This window comes from Lepisosteus platostomus, chromosome 5 (assembly GCF_059453375.1).
Source record: "Lepisosteus platostomus isolate fLepPlt1 chromosome 5, fLepPlt1.hap1, whole genome shotgun sequence".
NCBI classification, from domain to species: domain Eukaryota; kingdom Metazoa; phylum Chordata; class Actinopteri; order Semionotiformes; family Lepisosteidae; genus Lepisosteus; species Lepisosteus platostomus.
The window spans coordinates 40,234,119-40,256,198 of NC_142615.1; the positions used below are offsets into that span (position 1 = coordinate 40,234,119).

The 22,080-nt window shown below is 38.3% G+C and overlaps 5 non-coding genes across 5 annotated transcripts; 3 read left to right on the forward strand and 2 right to left on the reverse strand.

Moving 5' to 3' along the window:
• Positions 1-9,494: 9,494 nt before the first annotated feature.
• trnan-guu (transfer RNA asparagine (anticodon GUU)) lies at positions 9,495-9,568 on the reverse strand. The gene has a single exon. It is a non-coding gene; the product is annotated as a tRNA-Asn (tRNA).
• A 1,571-nt stretch (positions 9,569-11,139) lies between these two features.
• On the reverse strand, positions 11,140-11,211 carry trnaw-cca (transfer RNA tryptophan (anticodon CCA)). The gene has a single exon. It is a non-coding gene; the product is annotated as a tRNA-Trp (tRNA).
• A 6,757-nt stretch (positions 11,212-17,968) lies between these two features.
• On the forward strand, positions 17,969-18,040 carry trnaw-cca (transfer RNA tryptophan (anticodon CCA)). Its single transcript has one exon. It is a non-coding gene; the product is annotated as a tRNA-Trp (tRNA).
• A 1,607-nt stretch (positions 18,041-19,647) lies between these two features.
• Positions 19,648-19,721, forward strand: trnan-guu (transfer RNA asparagine (anticodon GUU)). The gene has a single exon. It is a non-coding gene; the product is annotated as a tRNA-Asn (tRNA).
• A 1,431-nt stretch (positions 19,722-21,152) lies between these two features.
• trnaw-cca (transfer RNA tryptophan (anticodon CCA)) lies at positions 21,153-21,224 on the forward strand. The gene has a single exon. It is a non-coding gene; the product is annotated as a tRNA-Trp (tRNA).
• The last annotated feature ends 856 nt before the right edge of the window (positions 21,225-22,080 follow it).

Here is a 22,080-nt window from a genome sequence, read left to right on the forward strand (position 1 = left end):
ACTGTAGTCTCTCATGTTCACCAAGTCGGCCTGCCACTGCCAGTCCATTTCAGGTACCAGCGTCCTGTTTCTCTTAAAGCTCACACGCCGCCACACGTGGCGCTCACACCCGGGGAAGTCACGGCCCTCAACAGACTCCCCACGCTGCCGTAACTCCCCGCTTCCTTAGGGTTATAATAGAGCGCACTCAACCCCGTGGCAGACATGATCGCCTTCCAACCCTCGTCACTAATATGTGCTTTTTCGAGGGGAATGCGGTGGCGGGTATTTGGACCTTGAGGCTCAGGACTGCTCAGTGGGGGAAGGCGGGACATCCGCTCCACAATGACACACCATTGGCTCGGGTGGAGGGAGGGACAGCTGACCATAACAACACACCATTGGTTGAAAAGGGGGCTGGACATCCGCCCACCACAGCCTCCCATTGGCTGAAAAAGGGGGCATGGTATCTGTCAAAAAGTTTGACGAAAGGCGTCGCTTTATACTACTTACAGGTCTTACTTAATATTATTTTGATTAAAAATAGTATTTTAATAAGCAATAAATGGCACATAAAATAGTTTGAAAGAGAAGACCACATAAAATCAACTACAAATGTGGGAACTTGTAAGATTATAAATTGCATGTAGCACATTAGCAACACTACAGTAATGCTAATATAACAATAGTATAAGAAAATCCTGATCCAATTCCTTTCAAATGTTGATACAAAATGTGAATGACTTCAGAAGTTCAGAAGTGGGTATTGGGTCTCCTGGTGGAGATCAGAGATGAACTGAGATGTGTGGGAAGGTGTACAGAACCGTTAGACTCCCAGTTCCACATCAAGAGGCTGAGCACAATGGATGAGTTCTGTACACACGAGTGAGTCCTTGCTGCTGGTATGATATTACTGTATATTCTCTCTGGTGTAGAAAATATTCACTAGTATTCTAGGTTACAGATGGGTCATAATTTGACAGCCTACATCTGATTAATAGGATCCATCTCTGGCATACTTTCTTATTTTTAGTTTATAATGTATAATATTACTTATCTTTTAATGCCAAAATAAAGTGTTTTACATAATGTTCTATGTTCTAAAACGTTACTACAATTTAACTTTGAAATATGGTGACTTTGTATTCTAAGACTGAGCAAATACTGCAGAAAAGTGCAGTTAATATGTAAAAATGTGTTAGTTCCATTGAGTAGTCATGGGTAATGTGTATGTCTGATTAGTTGATTGATGAAGATCCAGTAGTAAAAAAACTTCTAATATTATTTCAAATATATTATTTCCAAATAAACCAACTTTGGAGAGTAGGTGGCAGTGATGTCAGAGGGAGTGTGTTCACAGTGTTGTCAAGGTATTGCTTATTGATTTTTAAGATGTTTTTACATTACATTTTTACTTTGATCAAGTTAAAATATGCACAAAATTTAGTTTATAGATACCTATGTGCTAAGCACTGAATTTGCAAGATGTAAAGCTGCAAAACTGTCTTTTAAAGTATAAGGATTACAGTAGTACATTTGATCCTAAATATTTGAGTAAAAAAACATTGACTGGAAACTCACTTGAAAAACATCTAAGCTCAGTGAGAATTTGTTTTTCAGACAAATGACAAATGAACTGATGATGGAATTCAACTTCGCTGGCATAAACTGGAAAGATCAACGACAAAAGAGGGGCCTGGGAGAGACAAATCTTTATAGAGTAATTAAAGGTACTCTTATTTTATGTTGTACTTTCAAACTTTGGGTACTCTTTAATTAGGACAGACTATTGGTCCATTATTATGATGCAAGCTAAACTTAATACACTGATTAAGCTTTGAGCTTAGTAAACCTTAATGGTTCTTTCTTGAGATTAATCATAATTTATTTGAGTACTAATATTATAAAATTTTCTCCTAGCTGCAGTGCTGAAGTCCCACCCAACAACAACAGAAAATGAAATAAAGGAGCACAAAATGCTTTGTTTGAAGATTGCGTACGCAAGGCAGGGGGCCTGGAAGTCTGGACACTGAAAATGATAAGTTGCTGGTTCTAACTGTTAGGACAATAAGAGAGGGCTTTGCAAATGGTGAACAGTAAAAATTGGTCTTAACTTCACATTGTAATCATATTTTCTTGGAAATATAGAAGTTATACGTTTCAAAATTTACATCTGAATTGAAATGTGTTTTTGACTTAAATATTAGCATGTTCAGGTAATTAGTTTGTGTTTGTCTTTACTATATATATTGCCATGTTACAAGAATTTGTAGCTAAAGTTCACTAGTTGTGTCTTTTTATAATTAGCCTTTGTTGATTACAATATTGTATATCATGTATAATTTGAACTACATATTTTTCAGGTGTTTGATTATTCTGAAAATTAACAAATTCCTAAACTAAGTCATTGGCTTGATTTATGCCTTGATTTAAAATCTCTTTGATGTATAATAGTCCTCTAAAGTTATCTGTATAATAGAACTCCAACCATTTATATATAATGAACATATAATCATAGATGTATAATTGACGTATATTACGTATATTAGAATTTCATTCTAGACAAATTACGGACCACATTTATACGTCTAAGGTATTCGTTTAATAGACTTATATTCTACATCTTTTGCCCTCTGGGCCAATTGCTGTTCATGAGCTCCTAGCTCCACTTGTTCCCAGTGGAACCAGCCTGGAGCAGCAGAACAGAGGTTTTGTTTCATTATATTGTCTGCCATTGTAAAACAAGTTTTATCCCTTAGGGATAAAAACTCTCTCTCGAGTCATGTGTATCTCCTGTATTTGCCCCATATTCCCAGGGCTCATCTCTCAGCTGAGTGATCAAAAGCTGAACTCCACATTGGGGTACAACAGAGCCTGCTGTGAAATTGGGCAGGGGAGGGCCGGTTGTGCTCCTGAACTAGTCCCCTCCTCTCCTACTCTCGTATTTGAATCACAGTCTATAAACTCCAGCCCTATTGCTTTTTTATTTATTTCGTTTAAAAAACAGCTCTTTAACAATAACAATATTTAACAATAACATTTCACAAATCTATCCAAAACAATTCTGGTACAATTCTTTTTTTACTCGAAGGTCTTTAGCTTAGTGGGCAAGACCTGGGTTCGAGCCTATACAGTGAGGCACGAACTAGGGTGGGAGTGGCAGGGGTACAAGCCCTAGAAACCAAATCCCTTACAATAAGAGAAGGGCAGACAGTTAAATGGGGATAATTTCAAAGTTGCAAATATGAGATACCATAGCACGGTTTTTTTCACTCCCTGGTGAGACGGGCTTCCATAGTTATGTGTATTCTTGATATATCAGAAGGGGGCACTCTTCTCTTTACCGCACGTAGTCCCGAATACCGTGTATGGAGTTTGCGTGAGTGAGGTCAGTAACGAGCTTGATCAGACCCAATCTACTGCTTTCATCCAAAACAGCCCTTTATTTGGGCTTCAAACACTTAACAACATTGACATATTTAGACAATGTCTGCCTGGAATTTCCTCCCCCTTAAACATTTGTTATATCTCTGCAGCAGAACATAGCAGGAGCCTGGTTCAGGTCTTAAATTGAAGCTAGCCCCCTTGGCTTTGAGTGTGAATAGTCAAATTTCTTAATGTGCCCACTCAGCAGACAAACATATGAAAAAAAAACAGCTGGTGAACATGTTTTTTTGGTCTTCAGAGGTCATATTTTTCAACTATATGCATGTCAAGGGCCTGGGAATGATTTGAAAACCTTGTTCTAGGTAACTACTAGATTGGATAAAAATCTGGGACAAATTGATCAATTAGAAAAAATTCTACATCATGTTTTGTGAAGACTGGACCTGGAATGACATTAATAAATTAATACAAAATCATGAAAATAAGAATAAAAACCATTGCAATTGCTATAAAAACCTTTAGACACTGCTAGAGAGCCTTTATCTGCTGTTATGCAATGAAAACAAAACCTCAGTTAACTTCTGGTGTGGAAAAAAAGGAGCACTGATAAGAAACTGATACTGACACGCTGGGCTGGCCAGGTGTTTTTATTGGGATTCTGCTAGTTCATTAATTTATTGGTTTATTGCATAGTAGTGTCATGTCTGTGGAAACAAACTTTATGGTTTTGTTGTGGTGATATTGGAGAATACGTGCATGTGAGAAAATTTGTAGAGCGGTTTCAAACAAACGTTATCTCAAAAATAAGAAGTGTCACCTGGGGAGACAGGAGTACCTCCCCCGGTGACCTCGATACGGACTACCTCCACCTGTTACCCCTCACACTCAATGTTTCAGAAAAAGGGTTTTAATTTAAGCTTTGCCCAGCAGTGTTTGAGCAGAGAAAAGAAACAGAAGCGGTATTCGCGCCGGTCTAGCACAGTAACCACTAACTCAAATAATAATAATAATAATAATAATAATAATAATAATAATAATAATAATAATAATAATAATAAAATAGCGAAAGAACACCGACTTCTTCTTAAAAAAAACTATTAACATAGTGCGTCTCCAACACTGGCTGGAGACTCTGTGTGTCCGGGCTCAGCGGTTATATAGGACAGGACTCGGCGAGCTGCAGGTGAAACTCATTGCTCTGCGCTCCCCGTGCGGAATGCGCGTCTCCTCCCTCCAGACTCGTCACACCGCCTTCATACTCTTCAGCGGGGGAAAAAAAACAACAAACTCACCTTTACTGTCTTCATACATGCCTCTTAAATCCCAGAGTCAGTACTGGGTTTCTCTGTTCGAGGTTACAAGCAGAAACAATAAAAGTGCTGAAAGCAGGAAGTTATTTTTGCTCGTAGGCATAAACGTGTAAAAATACATTTTCTGATTCCTAAAACCTAATAAAATCCACGTACAGTAAGTCTCCCTTTTGTTCCCAACGCACATAACTGAATATAAACCAGTCAAGTTCAGGTATTTTTCTGCTGAATATGAATACACTAGTTCTGGCGCAGCTGTTACAACAAAGATACTTACGAACTATTTTTTTCATACGAGCTACTGCCGTTTTTAAATGGAATATTTTTTCAATTCGCTAAATCACACGAAACACCAACAACACTCATCGTAAGCATCTGACCAATCACATTCCTGAATTTTAAAAGTATTTAGTATTTATTTTAACTTGTTTTTTTAAAAAATATACACCTGTTTTACATATTCTTGCCATTTTTGGCATATTGTAAGTGGATTGTAACTTCAAATTGATAATTCCTGATCTTTATAACTGTATCATTTCTTTTTACCTTGTTTTATTATGTTTTAATTATTTTTGCATTTTATAGAACTTTTTAATATATTGTGAGCATTTTAGCAAAATTTTTAAATAGGACTATCAATGCTCCTGACTTTTAAACCTGTATTTATTCTGACATTATTCTCTCCAACTGCAGATGAGGAGGGATGCATTTGATTTTTAAATTGGTTGATTTTGGGGGAAAATGTACATTAATTTCTTTGTACGTATCAACAGTGGGAAACTTGGCATTTTGGGATGAATTGCAATCTTTGCTGCAAGGCCCTGAGACTGATATAGAAATGATGTGAGATTTAAATGACACGTTTGATAAATCAGACAGGCACAGTACAACATCTAAAATGGCAGAACCCTCTAAAGTACTGAAATATTTTAGGCACATTCATAATCTACAAGATGTTTTGTGGTTACTGTGTCCTGCTACCCTTTCATATTTTTTAGTGTGCATGAATGTGTCCCACTTCTTTTACTAGTTTTTAAGGAAGATTCTGAAATATCTGATTACGAGATCAAGCCAGAAAAAAAATGATGACAATTAGTAGGAAGAAAGATACAATGTATTGACAATGTAATATGCTTTAAAGGATTAAAAGGAAAATAAATACTTTATCTATGCAAACTAATTCAACTGAACTCCTCTAAACACTATAGCCCGAAGAATTGCCGAAGCACAATGTATCACTTTGGGTGACACTAAAGGAAGAGGAACACAACACTCAAAACCACAAACAACTTATTTTCAACAGCAAAAATATGCTTGAAAATATTTGACAAAAAAAAGAAACCTTACACGCATGGAAACCAATATTTATCTGCTAGGGTAGAATGCAGCAGAGAACAGTAGGGCAGAAGGTTAGTGTAACTCTATAGTGCATCACAGAGGCTGGTCTCTTCCCCTCATTATGCAGGCTGACTTGTTCACAGTGAACTGTCCTCCAGCGATCCTCCTCGTCAGCTGCAATCACTGACATCAGACATGATGTTAATACTCTGACAGCACTTTGGCTGATTTAGTTAATGCGTTTTCCTATTAAACAGGAGATCTTGAGTTCAAATCCCAGTGGTGCCTCTCTTCCTGTCTTGTCTTATAGAATGTATCACTATGGATGATCACGTGCGGCTTGATTTTGTTAAATGCAAGTTTTCATTTTCTTTCTAGAACAACTTGCTTTTCATGAAATTCATACAGCTTGCGAAAGATGAAACACAGATCTTGCTTATCAGTGCAAAACAAATATTACAGGCCGGCAAGAATAAAGTCTTTTTTTTTTACCAAAAGCTTGCAAATGGAGAAAAGGGTTGCACGTGAGTCTCTGGGAGCTGTTAATTGAAAGGTTAGTGGTTCGAGCCCATTTCTCATTATTCTACTTAATTGAATTCCTTAGTAAAACCTTAACCCACTTGATATTTGCAGGAAATGCAGTTGTTTTGTGTGTCAAACTACAACAAGTAAACAAGTGAGTACATTAGTCATTATCACTGGGAATGACCAGTCATGGCCAGCATTCAAGGGAATCATATTCAGCCATGGACTTTGACCTTCAAATGGCTGGCGGGAGAATTCATTTATACTCTCGTTGCACCCTTAGTTAAAATATTTAAAATTACAATACAGATTTGTTGGAGAACTTGAAAAGCAAAAAAGACAGTTGGACAGCATGATTATGTTAGGACTGTACATTTGTATTTCAATACTTTTGTATATTTATCTTAATTTTAATATAGATGTAACCATAAATGCTGTTCTATATATATATAAAGATTGTTGTATTTTATAATATTTTAGCGGAGGGCACAAGGGGGTCTATTATACCTTGCGAAACATCCAAGACAACTATAATAGAGGCTCATATTTTTTTTAAAAAGTGCTTTAAAAGAAAACCAAAATTTGTATGATATCATCCCTTAATACCGACGTTCAGTTGAAGGATTTGAAGAAGCAACACAGATAGGTGAGTACATTGATTTTGGACCCATGTTTGCATCTGAATAATCTTTCCTCCTGGAAAGAATTAAAAACAGGTCTGTTTTGAGTCTCATGATGAGTCTCTTCTGGATCTGAAAAAAACAGTGTAAATTTGTTTCCGATGTATTTTTCAATTTTATCAGATTTTTTCAGGTGAATGCAGTTGATACGTTCAAGTTTTTCTATGATGACAGGACCCACACTTAGGGCTCAGTACTGATAACACTGCTGATATTGATGGAGTAGAAATAAGTGATGTATTGGCAGCTTTATCTGAAACGAGAAGTCCTAGAACACCTACAAAAATGTTAGGATTCAGAGGAAGAAATATTTTTCTACCTCACCCAATCCTATTGCATTAACGAGGCTGAAGTTGGCTGCTTATTCGCCAGCTTCTTATTCGCGTTTTTCGTTCCAGTGCTGCTGCTGTGATGTTATGCCGCCTTTCGCCTGTAGATGGCTCTCTATAGTCATTTTTAAAAATACTAATCCGAGTGGATTACTGCACATATCCTCAGTAAAGGGGAATATGTAAGTAATGATTATCCAAATTGCATTTTTGTATGAAACACATTTCAGAAAATCGAAAACCAATTTTCAAAACTCACAATAACACAAACTGGCATGTTAGACAACAAGTAAATAAGACAAAGGCAAAACGTGAATTCTCTAAGTCTTAAAATCTTGCATTTTGCAAGAAATGTTATTATAGCAGTTTACAATGGGACATTTAGAACATGGCATATGAGAATATATGGTTAACGGAGGATGAGCAAAGGGTGATGACACTTTCTGCGTATTGCTATGACCCTCCCTCCTGATTATAAAATTGTCTCACAATTCTGCCAATGAGGTGTGAGACACAATGTAACAGACTCTCAAAATCCTGAACTTCAGGAAATGTTGCTGTACCATTTTTAAGATATGACCTTCTGAATATGGCATGAGAGAATTCATAGGGAAAAGCTAATTGCTCTTTCTGTTGTATTGCGATGGCCCCTGTTTAGAAAAAAACATCTCAGAATTCTGACACAAAGGTGTGAGACACAATGTAACAAATTATGAAAATCATGAACTATAAGAAAATTTACTGTACCTTTTTTTAATATGACCCTCTGAACATGGCATGTGAGGATTTATAGTCAACAAAATAGCACCCCTTCTGCTGAATTACTTTTTCCCTCCTTCCTCATTACCAAAACACTGACACTAAGGTAAGAGAGACAAAATCACTCACCACGAACATTTGTAATGACAAAACTTCACTGTTGCATTTCTGCGTTGTGACATTCTGAACATGGCATGTTAAAGTATATAGAAAACCTAGATCAGAACAGGCTAAATGTAATTCATAGTGATTTATATTTTTTTAATTCTTTCTAAATGAAAAAATATGTTTTTCAGTGATTATGACACTTCTGTATTACATAAAATATGCTTCAATGCCAAAATGAATAATAATGGAAAAAATACCCACATTGGACATTCATAGTTGTGATTATAGGAATGTTATATATCAGGTGGGTAGCTGTGTCAGCATGCGTAGGCTGCAAAGGAAAAAGTAAAGGATTATTCCATGCTGAAAAGAGAAGAAAGGAAACATAACGTGTTGGCCGTGGAGCCTTCTTCAGGTGTGAGAAAGACAGGACAGTAAGCAAAGATAATTTCCTTTATCTTTGCTTACTGCAGTTTAAAGACGTTAGGAAGTTTTACGGCTAACAGCTCCACATCAACTTCCTTTTATAACTAACCTCATCAGATCCCTCAACTCCCAACTCTTCCAATTTCTCACTTCAGAGAAGGATAAAAAACTCAATCATCCTCTACAGAGAAAAACCATCAACACCCCTACCACCTCCACCAATCCTAACCTTGTTTTTACTATACCTTCTGACCTTTCCCTTTCACCCCTTTGCATCCTCGGCTAACTTATTTTAAAATTACAATAGACTGTATAGTATTTATGTTTAAAATTAAGGTAAATATGTCAAAATATCAAAATCCAACTGCACAGTGCTATCGTAACAATGCTTGTCAAGTTCTCAAACAAACCTGCATTGTATTTTTAAAATATTTCAGCAGAGGATTCAACTGGAGTATAAATGAAGATTCAACGATAGTTTTTTTTGAGTGAATATGGTTTTCTGGGGAGTTGCAATGTTGGGCATTATTGGACATTTCCCGGTGACCCTGACACGTGTTAAACACTCGCATTTCCTGCAAATATTAAAATGGTTATGGTTTCGCCGAGAAATCCAATTGATTTCAGACAACATTTACATTGCAGAAGAATCCCATCGCTGGGTGGACTCGAACCACCAACCTTTCAGTTAACAGCCGAACGCGCTAACCGATTGCGCCACAGAGACTGACTGGCGGGTTCGTCTATCGAATCACAAGTTTTCGGTTAAAAAATAATAATCTTACCGTTTATTTTGCCAGCCGGTAATATTTCTTCTGCACTGATAACCAAGAATTGAATTTCATTTTTCGCAAGCTGTGTGAATTTCATCAAAAACGGAAAAAAAGTTTTCCAGAAAGAAAATGAACACCTGCATTTAACGAAATTAAGCCCTTTGTGATTGCCCGAAATGATACGTTCTGTACTACAAGATAGGAAGAAAGACACGGCTGGGATTTGAATCTCGGTTCTTTTGGTTAATAGAGAAGCGCTTTATCCAACTAGGCTACGGTGACAGGACAACCATCACCTTTTACAGCCACTTGGACACACCGCTCTGAGACATCTGCGTTCAGTAAGCGCTGAACCTGCGCTCAGAGCAAATTGCCTCTTTTACATAGCAGCCCCGACACTGAGAAACGAAGAGAACTGGCTTTTATCTGGCATTTTCATGTCCAATGCGTTTGACATCTCCCAAGGGCGACAGAGTTCTTTTGCGACACTATTTCTTCTTCTTTTTTATTTCTGTACGCTTTGATAAAAAACGAGAAATCGTGCAAGGGAAAAATGTCTTTTTTTTTCATAGAGAAAACGTGCACCAGGAAATGTTGTGTTGAGAAGAAATGATTTAACATGATACGTGACCTAATTTATCAGAGCAATTGCTCACCCAGCAAGGTCTGGAGAGGTTGGGGAGTCTGGTGGATGTGATAATTATACGGTGTTGTGGAAGAAAACAGTCTTTCTTTGAATTCTCAGTCAATCGGAATTTCAGTGCGAAACATAAACCCCTTGTCTGATTTAAAGAGATTATATTTTAAAACTCATAAAAAATCAGAAAACACATGTTTCTCACTTTGAAATTTTAGACGGAGCGGTGCATTACTAGTAGAGGCGCTGAGCACACTATGGGGAAATTCAAGTCATGTGAAATGCCAGCGGTTTAATAAACAACGCGTCTGATTTCGGATCATAAGATTATAGGTTCGACTTCTACCTGGCTCGTGTAAATTTTATTATAGCTCCTCAGTAATAGATGTATATTATGTAATGAACCGCACCTGAAAGCAAACGTTGGGTCTGTTTCCTTTGTTTTCCAGCATGAAATAGCAAATCGTTACAAAAAGCACCTGCTAATGTCCAATAGCGGTTTTTTTTTTCAAATTACATTTTCAGGCTTCAGACACTTTTTAATAAAACAAAAGTGTCCGGAAACTCATTAACTTTCAGGTTTGCTTGAACCTGTATTAAAAAAAAAAGTTATCTGAAACTTCTGTGATTCCATTATCTGATGTAGCTGTCGCTAAAGTTGGACGTGATGTTAAGCAGATGTGAACTGTGCCTTTTCTCTTAAAAAAAACAAAGTTCTTTTTTTCCTCCTCACTCCAATGCTGGAGACTGTAAGCCTGTGTGAGCTCCACACTGCGTGTCCTGTACTGCTCTATTTTGTTTAGATTATCTATGTGGTGTACAGATAGAACTCAACTGCATGATGTGAATTCCATGTTCAGGACCAGCAGAACCTGAAAAAGTAACAGCTGACCTCGACGTGATTTGAACACGCAGCCTTCTGAGCTGGAGTCAGACGCGCTACCGTTGCGCCACGAAGTCACGGCTGTCCATACCTTTGAATTCCCCAAAGGAGACAAATCAGCTTCACAAAAAAAAAAAATCTCCTATGAAGAGCGCAGCTCTTCCAAAGAGAGTCTCTTCTTCCCAGACCACATTTTATTCTTCCTGCGCAGCTCTTGTGCAGGTGTTGTTCTCAATTACAGATCCAGGAACACTGATTGTTTTTTCTATTTTTTTAAATTAAGTACCCCAAGGTGCAACGGTAGCACGTCTGACTCTAAATCCCCAAGTTCATTTTCAAAGTATATCGGAGTCAACTGATACTGATCAGGTTCTGCTGCTACTGAACCCGCAGTCTTCACCTTAAAGTTCAATTCCCCAAGCTTTTTGACCTTATATGTCCATCCCGTCTCGTCAAAACTCGTATTTTCACAGGGTACCCTTCATAAATCGCAGTATAGAATGAAAAAACTCCAGTAGATCTCGGCCGCTGTTGGTGATTTTCCTTTAAAAATAAATGAATCTCTGGAAATTTTACGGAGTATCACTTTCACTGAGACCGAGAAGTGTTAAGCTGTACATGCGTCTTTGTGGTTTGGTTGTTAACCAAAAGGGTGGTGGTTTGAGCCCTTCCAGGGACGATATGAGCCTTTTAATGTACACACCCTCCTCACTTCATTTCTCCACGTCCGGTCTTGTACCGCTAACAAATACAGAGCCCGTAGGAGGCAGTAAGCTCGCATATATAGCTCTCTGTGTATATAATGAAGAAGCAGAGGTTAGTTTCTCATCTGCGCGTTACAGAGCCTTACGCAACTCGTAGTGTACCACGGGGCATCAATCATTCCAGGCGGAAATGGACTCCTTTTTGTTTCTCGAGGGATCATATTAAACATTTCATTAGTATCGAGAGGAGGATCACCATGAAACACAAAAACAAACAGTTTCATTCTGTCTTTTTTAGAAAGTAGCGTTTGTGCTGCATTAATTATATTTTCGTGGAAATATAGAAGTTGTAAATGTTAAAATTTATATTTGAATCGAAATGTGGTTTTGAGTTAAATTTTAGCCGGATCATGTGATTAGTTTGTTTGTCATTATTATATATATTGCCATGTTACTAGAATTTGTAACTGAAGTTTACTAGTTGTGTTTTTATGATGATTAGCCATTTGTTGATTACAATATTGTATATAATGTATAATTTGAACTACATATTTTTCAGGTGTGAATAATTGTATATTTTAAGAATACATTTCTAAAACAAATCATTGGCTTTATTTACTAGTTTCTACACCTATAAAATATTTATTTGATGTATAATAGGCCTTTAACTATATATGTATATTAGTCCTCTAAATTTATCCGTATAATATAACTCCAGCCATTTATGTATAATAAACATATAATCATAGATGTCTAATTGACGTATAACGATATATGTATATTTGAATTTCATTCTAGACCAGTTACAGAGCACATTTATACGTCTAAAGTATGCGTTTAATAGCCATATATTCTACATCTTTTGTCCACTGGGATGTGCCGATTTTAATTTAACAAAGCTAGATACACATTTTCTAATGCAGACAAGACAGTTTGTTTCTCGAAAGCGTGTTATGTAAAAAAGAGAAAAACGAAAATATATAGATGACAATCTTTCAAAGCTGAAGATTTTACTTTTGAAAAATTGACATTTTATGTATGCAGATGCATTCGCTGGTTCTAGAACTTTGCTGTGCTTCCTGAATCATTTTCAGCGTTATAAAGTGGGTGTAGAGGGAGCGATCTCTTTGTAGAGCAGTTGACAGGCTGGAGATGTTCAGACTACTCTCGTTATTTCTCAAATGCTTACATCATTTCTCTTTCACGCTAGGACGCGAGTGTGTACATGGGCTTGGTTTTCGTTTCACTGATTCTCATTGAAGATTTGGGAATTAACGACGAAAGATTCAGTTTGGCAGAAGGTTTGGTTCACAACGATCTTGAAGACACGCCATGTAAGGCAGCGTGTGATGATTTGTACTATAAAAGACCAAGTGCTCAAAGTGACGTCTGCGTTTACCATTTAGACTTTTCCATCTCGGGCACACTTTTAGAAAGCAAAGATAGAGTAGTTGTGTTGAATCACACTAAGACATCTGTTAGCAGAGTGGTGCAGCGGAACCGTGCTGGGCCCTTAATCCAGAAATCGACTGATTGAAACCATCCTCAGCTATGTACATTTTATGCACGATTGATAAGCACACCATCAGTTTAATGAAGTACATTAAAACTGATTTTTCTCTCGTGTGTGTGCAAGCTTCACACTTACAGTACTCTTTAATCTTTACCAATAGCAGATGCCCAAATGTATCTTTGGTTGTTCTGAGATCCTTGATAGTTTCCTCAAATCCTTCAAATGAACATCCATATCAAAGCAATTATGTTTAATTTTATTACAATTAAGGTACATATACAAAATATCAACACACAATTGTATAATGCTCATTTAATAATGATTGTCAAGGATTGTCAAGTTCTCCAACAAATCTGTGTTCTAATTTTAAAATATTTTTGCTAAGGATACAACGGGTGTATAAATGAATTCTCCTGACAGCCAGTTGAAGATAAAATTCCACACGTGAAAATGGTTTTCTTGGACATTGACAGGTACTTAATTGTTTACTTGTAGTTCCACACGAGTAAAATCCATATTTCCTGCAAATTTCAGGAGGGCTTGCGAAGAAATCCCATCAAGTTTTAGCAGAGGTTATGGTTACAGCGGAACAGTCTGAAGCTCGTCCCTTAGTGGGTTTGAACCACCAGCCCTTCATTTAATAGCTGCATAGAGACACACTCCCGTTGCTTTTTGCCATTCACACGTTTGTAATTAAAGAATTATAAAATACTGACATTTTCCTGCCAGCCGGCAGTATATCTTCTGCACTGACCATGAATAACCAATAACTTTATTTCATCTTTCGCAGTCTGTAATCCACAGAAAAGGAAGTGAATACTTGTATTAAGCTAAATTAAGATGACGGAGATGCACTGCCGTTGTTTTTCTCCACTTTTCGTTAAAAGGAGAAAAATCACTGATATTTTCTTGCGGTATTTCTTCTGTCCTGATTAGCAAGACTTATATTTTATCTTTCAGAAGTTGTATGAATTTCTTGAAGTTCAGAAACAACTTGTTCCACAAAGGAAATGAACACTTGGTTCAAAGTAAATCAAGACATATGTATCTCTCACCGCGTGTGCTCTTATCTGTCCATCTCTCTACTTTTCTCTCACTCTGACAGTCTGTGCAGAGTTTCTGAAGGGGATGTAACACCACTTGGCAAAGAGAAAAATTATCAGAGGCAGAATAATAAATCATTATTCTCTTCTCAGTCTGATTCACAGCTCAGAGACAATCGGACAGAAGCTCCATACTTCTTTTTATCCGTCAATCCAGAACCAGAGGACGTTCAGACAATCCTGGAACAGCCTGGACTCAGGTCACATCTCCCCATTTTCTCCTTCCTCACAGCCACTTAGAGACAGAGAAGAGCTCCTGGTTCTCCTCTCTGTGAACTGGGCTCAAGACTCACTGATCTGTCAGCTGTGGACTCTGTTCCAGGTCAGAAGCAAGAAGCTTCTATTAACCCTTTCCAGGACCTCCAGCCCTTCAGTATTACTTTCTTTACTGTATGTCAATCTCCAAACATGTTTTATAAATGTTTTCTAACACACGTGAGTGTGGAATTATCTTTTAATGTAATAAACACAAGTAGTGACACTCTGGTCAGTACACTGTATATTGATTATTAGTAGCCGATGGGCCAATGACCGTGTCTACAGTAGTGACCAGTTGACCAGTCTGTAGCTCTCAGCAGTGGGACTCAGATCACACAGAAGAAGACCTGTCTGTGTGTGATTCCACACCAGCCCAGGGAATCACCAGCTCTCATATGTCTCTCACAGGTGTCTCACAGTCTTATAAATTTACAATTAGATGAATTATTGTAACAGTTATACATTTAATTTAAATAATCAGACTACCTATGGAACTGAGAGCAGGCTGGAAATAAAACCAGGATACACATTTTAACCTCCAGGATCAGGTTCCTGATCCTCCTGGCTTCTATACTCTGATGATTCGTTTAAAACATTTAAATGCACTTATTACAGGGACTTGTACTCGTTCTCTACTGCTCCACACAGGTACGCCTTGTAACACATTCATCTGCGAAGTAAACTATTTTTTTTCCTGTTTAATGAATTTCATTCCTTGGTTTGTCACTCTCCTTTTACAATTGTTATGATTTGCTTCTCTTCACAGCCCGGTGTATTCTTTTTTGGGGGGGATGTTATATCTGTAAGAAAAGCCCCCCAGGCTCCGGACAGGAGTCTCCTCCAGCGGAGACGCGCTCTGCTCTGTTAGAAAGAGCGCTGTAATGTCACAGACACCAGCCTGAGCACCTGGATCAGAGAGCAAGACCGCGGGAGGGTGCGCACGGAGGAGAGTTATTGATCATTTATCTATCGAAAACCAATTAATTCAATTGAAAAACCGTAGAATAAACGATTAACTTCACCGATTGGTGAGTACTGGTTCTTTTTCTGTTTTTGATCCTGTTTTAAATATCTAGAAAACAGTCAATAAAGACTGTATCGATCAATTACCACAGTGCGTTTAGTGTAAAAAATGTTCAAACCGAAATTAAACAATGATTATTCTTATTATTATTTAGGTAACTGTATCCTAGAGCTAAAAAAATATATTCCAAGTTGATAAATGTATGTACAGTGCCTTGCGAAAGTATTCGGCCCCCTTGAACTTTTCAACCTTTTGCCACATTTCAGGCTTCAAACATAAAGATATAAATTTTTTATTTTATGTGAAGAATCACCAACAAGTGGGACACAATTGTGAAGTGGAACGAAATCTATTGGATTTTTGAAACTTTTTTAACTAATAAAAAAATGAAAAGTGGGGCGTGCAAAATTATTCGGCCCCTTTACTTTCAGTGCAGCAAACTCACTCCAGAAGTTCAGCGAGGATCTCTGAATGATCCAATGTTGTCCTAAATGACTGATGGTGATAAATAGAATCCACCTGTGTGTAATCAAGTCTCTGTATAAATGCACCTGCTCTGTGATAGTCTCAAGGTTCTGTTGAAAGCGCAGAGAGCATCATGAAGACCAAGGAACACACCAGGCAGGTCCGTAATACTGTTGTGGAGAAGTTTAAAGCCGGATTTGGATACAAAAAGATTTCCCAAGCTTCAAACATCCCAAGGAGCACTGTGCAAGCGATCATCTTGAAATGGAAGGAGTATCAGACCACTGCAAATCTACCAAGACCTGGCCGTCCCTCTAAACTTTCAGCTCAGACAAGGAGAAGACTGATCAGAGATGCAGCCAAGAGGCCCATGATCACTCTGGATGAACTGCAGAGAACTACAGCTGAGGTGGGAGAGTCTGTCCATAGGACAACAATCAGTCTTACACTGCACAAATCTGGCCTTTATGGAAGAGTGGCAAGAAGAAAGCCATTTCTCAAAGATATCCATAAAAAGTCTCGTCTAAAGTTTGCCACAAGCCACCTGGGAGACACCCCAAACATGTGGAAGAAGGTGCTCTGGTCAGATGAAACCAAAATCGAACTTTTTGGCCACAATGCAAAACGATATGTTTGGCGTAAAAGCAACACAGCTCATCACCCTCAACACACCATCCCCACTGTCAAACATGGTGGTGGCAGCATCATGGTTTGGGCCTGCTTTTCTTCAGCAGGGACAGGGAAGATGGTTAAAATTGAGGGGAAGATGGATGCAGCCAAATACAGGACCATTCTGGATGAAAACCTGTTGGAGTCTGCAAAAGACCTGAAACTGGGACAGAGATTTATCTTCCAACAAGACAATGATCCCAAACATACAGCAAAATCTACAAAGGAATGGTTCACAAATAAACGTATCCAGGTGTTTGAATGGCCAAGTCAAAGTCCAGACCTGAATCCAATCGAGAATCTGTGGAAAGAGCTGAAAACTGCTGTTCACAAACGCTCTCCATCCAACCTCACTGAGCTCGAGCTGTTTTGCAAGGAAGAATTGGCAAGAATTTCAGTCTCTCGATGTGCAAAACTGATAGAGACATACCCCAAGCGACTTGCAGCTGTAATCGCAGCAAAAGGTGGCTCTACAAAGTATTAACGCAAGGGGGCCGAATAATTTTGCACGCCCCACTTTTCATTTTTTTATTAGTTAAAAAAGTTTCAAAAATCCAATAGATTTCGTTCCACTTCACAATTGTGTCCCACTTGTTGGTGATTCTTCACATAAAATAAAAAATTTATATCTTTATGTTTGAAGCCTGAAATGTGGCAAAAGGTTGAAAAGTTCAAGGGGGCCGAATACTTTCGCAAGGCACTGTAAGTAACAGTTTACATGTATTTTTTCCCGTGTTTATAAATCATAAGTATGGTAACCACGGGGACAGGCGCCACGTCACTGTGCGCGTCTAGGTGTATCTCGTTCATCACAAAGAGCGATGTAACGTCATGGGTAGCAACAAATACTAATACTAGTGTATTCATATCAATATTAATGAGAGTACAACTGGTTGTTTTAATGCTAGTGTTCATGTGAGTATTAATGATGATAGCGCTACTGATAGTTTTAGTTTTAATGTTAATATTCATGTAAATATTATTTATAATTATAGTGTTACAGTTAGAGAATTAACAGTAGTATTATTAGTTTTAATACTAGTTATTCTAGCATTACTGTTATTCTCTTTGGGGGAATTAAAAGAACTTGTCACGAGTGACCGCGTGGCGCAACGGTAGCGCGTCTGACTCCAGATCAGAAGGTTGTGTGTTCAAATCACATCGAGGTCAGCTGGTGTGTTTGCAGGTGCTGCTGGTGCTGAACCTGGAAATTATACCATGCAGTCAGGTTTTCTCTGTACACCACATAGGTAATCTGAATGAAATAACAGTGCAGTACAGAACACCCAGATAGGAGCTTATGCAGCAGGTCATCTTGAACACGACAAGAGAAAAGGCACACTGCACATCTGTGAAACATCACGTCTGGCTTTAGAGACAGTAACATCAGAGAATGGAAGTTTCAGACTGCTTTTTTGTTACAGGTTCAAGCAAACCTGAAAGTTAGGGAGTGTTTGGTCACTTTTGTATGACAAAGTGTCTGAAGCCTGTAATTATAATTTGCCCTTTTTTAATTGTGGTTGAAATCCACTCCCATGTACCAGGACCTTACAGTATATTCATGTTTACTTAAATGACTAACTTTTGGACTATTGGACATTAGTTGGTGTTTTTTTTTTGTAACGATTTGCTATTTCATGCAGGAAAGAAAGGAACCCAGACCCAACGTTTGCTTTCAGGTGGGGTTCATTTACATAACGTACATCTATTTCTGAGGAGCCTGATTTGAATCACAAAACCCCGGTAGAAGTCGAATCGACAATCTTATAAACCGAAATCAGACGCGTTATCCATTAAACCACTAGCCCATCACGTAAATTAATTGCACCATGGTGAGTTCAGTTCCGCTACTAGTAATACCCCACCCCCATCTTAAATTTCTAAGTGAGAAACGTGTTTTCTACATTTTTTTTTAGTTTTAAAAAATCATCACTTTTAAGCAGACAAAGCCTTTATGTGTCGCTCTGAATTTCTAATTGATTTAGAATTCCAAGACAAAAGCGTTTCGTTCCACAACGGCGTGAAATGATCACGTCTTTCACTCTACTTCTCTCTAGTGGTAAAGCAGATCTTGCTTGGTGAGCATTTGCTCCGGTAAATTAGGTCACTTTTCATGTTAACTCACTTCTTCTAAACACAACATTTCCCGGTGCATGTTTTCTCCATGAAAAAAGACATTTTCCCTTACATGATTTCTCGTTTGTTTCATCAAAGTGTACAGAAAGAAGAAAGAAAGGAAAAGTGTCGTTAATGAACTCTGTCCTCCTTGGGAGATGTCAAGCGCATTGGACATGAAAAGTGCCCAATAAAAGCCATTTCTCTTCATTTCTCTTACGGTCAGGACTCCTGTTCCGTGTAAAGGAGGCAGCTTGCTCAGCCAGCAGACTCAGGGCTTACTGAATGCAGATGGCTCAGAGCGGTGTGTCCAAGCGGCTATAAAAGAGGAGAATTCTGCCGGCACCGTAGCTGAGTTGGTTTAAGTACCTGTCTCGTTGACTGGAGATCCTAGCTCCACATCCCAGCTGTGCCTTTCTTCCTGTCTTTTTGTGCAGAAACTACCATCTTGGACAACCGCATAGGGCTTGATTTAGTTTAAAGCATGAATGTATTTCCTTTCTGCAACAACTTGTTTTTCAAGAAATTCATACAGCTTGTGAAAAATGAAATGTAATTCTTTGCTATCAGAGCAGTAGGAATATTGCCAACTGGCAAGAAAATGCAAGCAATGTTTATTTTTTGACCGGAAAGGTGCGAATGGAGAAAAGCTTCTCTCATCAGTCTCTGTGGCGCAATTGGCGAGCGCGTTCGGCTGTTAACTGAAAGGTTGGTGGTTTAAACCCACCCAGGGACGATCTTCTTATTATTGTCAATGTAAACACTGTCTCCGCTAAAGCTGAAACCTTAACCCTCTTTATATTTGCAGAAAATGCGAGTCTTTTGCCCGTGTCCAACAACAACACTTGAGACCGGGGAAGTCCAATAGTGATCAACACCGCAACTCCCCAGAAATCCATATTCACTCTTGGAAAAGTATCTTTGAATGGCTTGCAGGAGATATCATTTATACTCCTGTTGCGTCCTCTGCTAAAAGAGTTTAGAAATACAACGCAGATTTGTTTGAGAATTTGACAAGCACTGTTACAGTACGTTAGCACTGTGAAGTTGGATGTTGATATTTTGATATATTTACCTTAATTGTAACATAAATGTAAACATACATGCTGTACAATCTATGCTGTACAATCAAACACAGGTATATTTTGAGTCTCATGCTGATCGTCCTGTGGATCCAAAAGAAAATTTTAAAGCTGATACATTTTCGATTGGAATTTGCATCTAGCTACAACGTCCCTGGAAAAGAGATTTTATGAGTTGTGTGCAATCGGTATCTTTTACTTAATGTATGGTAGTGGAAATAGTTTTAAAAATGTTTTCTAAAGAAGATTGTATTGCCAGGACCTGCCTTTAGCGCTCAGTAGCGATGACGCTGTTGATATAGATGGAGAAGAAATGTAAGATGAATTGATGATCTAAGCTAAAATAGCCCTAACACGCCTCCTGTAACAGTGTTTGTATTCATAGCAAGAAATATTATTTTTCAAACCCGAACGTTGCTTTTGCATTAAGTGTTATGAAACCATTAGCGGTTTCAGTAGCTTCTGAAGAGCGCACTTTTCCAAACTGAAGCCTTTAAGAACATTATTCAAGACACACCATGGCCCAGAATCGTGCATCGGGACAAAGATTAACATCCATTGAAAGTACTCCCAAATAAAAGATTTGACCGAAAAATTAAAAGAGTAGGCAAGTATTAAAACAAAACCATAACTTCTTGACTTCCAATCTCTTTCCTGGTTCAGGCCATGTAAAATGACATATTCAGTGGACTCATGCCGAGGTTGTGAGTTTAAGCCTCACCTGGAGCAGCCTGGTTTTCTGTCTTGACAGGTAAACAGTTTTTTGTGTTATTTGCTAAATGGAGAGAGGATTCTGTGTTAATTGTGCTCCTCCTGGGAGAGGTCAAGATGAGAAGTTCACCAGGCTGGTGGTAAATATCCTGTCCAGGAATATCGGGGCTGTAGGGGGTCAGATCTATAGATGTAGTAAACACATTAGTGGAGACAGTGTGTCTGCTCTCCGTGAGAGAGCCGGGCGGGAGGAATAATCTGTGGTCTGGGATGAAGAGACCCTCGTTGGAAGAGCGGCGCTCCTCACAGGAGAGAATGTTTTTCAGGGATGCTGATATTTCTCTTTGGGTGAATTAAAAGCACATGTCGCAAGTGACCTCGTGGCGCAACGGTAGCGCGTCTGACTCCAGATCAGAAGGTCGTGTGTTCAAATCATGTCGAGGTCAGCTGATGTGTTTGCAGGTGCTGCTGGTGCTGAACCTGGAATTCACACCATGCAGTTGGGTTTTAGCTGTACACCACCTAGGTAATCTGAACAGTACAGAACACCCAGTCAGGAGCTTATGCAGCATTTCATCTTGAACACGACAAGAGAAAAGGCACACTGCACATCTGCGAAACATCACGTCCGACTTTAGAGACAGTGACATCAGAGAATGGAAGTTTCAAACCGCTTTTCTGTTACAGGTTCAAGCAAACCTGAAAGTTAGGGAGTGTTTGGTCACTTTTGTATGAAAAAGTGTCTGAAGCCTGTAATTATAATTTGCCCTTCTTTTAATTGTGGTTGAAATCCACTCCCATGTACCAAGACCTTACAGTATATTCATGTTTACTTAAATGACTAACTATTGGACTATTGGACATTAGTTGGTGTTTTTTTTTTTGTAATGATTTGCTATTTCATGCAGGAAAGAAAGGAACCCAGACCCAACGTTTGCTTTCAGGTGGGGTTCATTTACATAACAGACATCTATTTCTGAGGAGCCTGATTTGAATCACACAACCCCGGTAGAAGTCGAATCGACAATCTTATAAACCGAAATCAGACGCGTTATCCATTAAACCACTAGCCCGTCACGTAAATTAATTGCACCATGGTGAGTTCAGTGCCGTTACTAGTAATACCCTACCCCCATCTTAAATTTCTAAGTGAGAAACGTGTTTTCTACATTTTTTTTAGTTTTAAAAAATCATCACTTTTAAGCAGACAAAGCCTTTATGTGTCGCTCTGAATTTCTAATTGATTTAGAATTCCAAGACAAAAGCGTCTTTCACTCTAGTTCTCTCTAGTAGTAAAGCAGA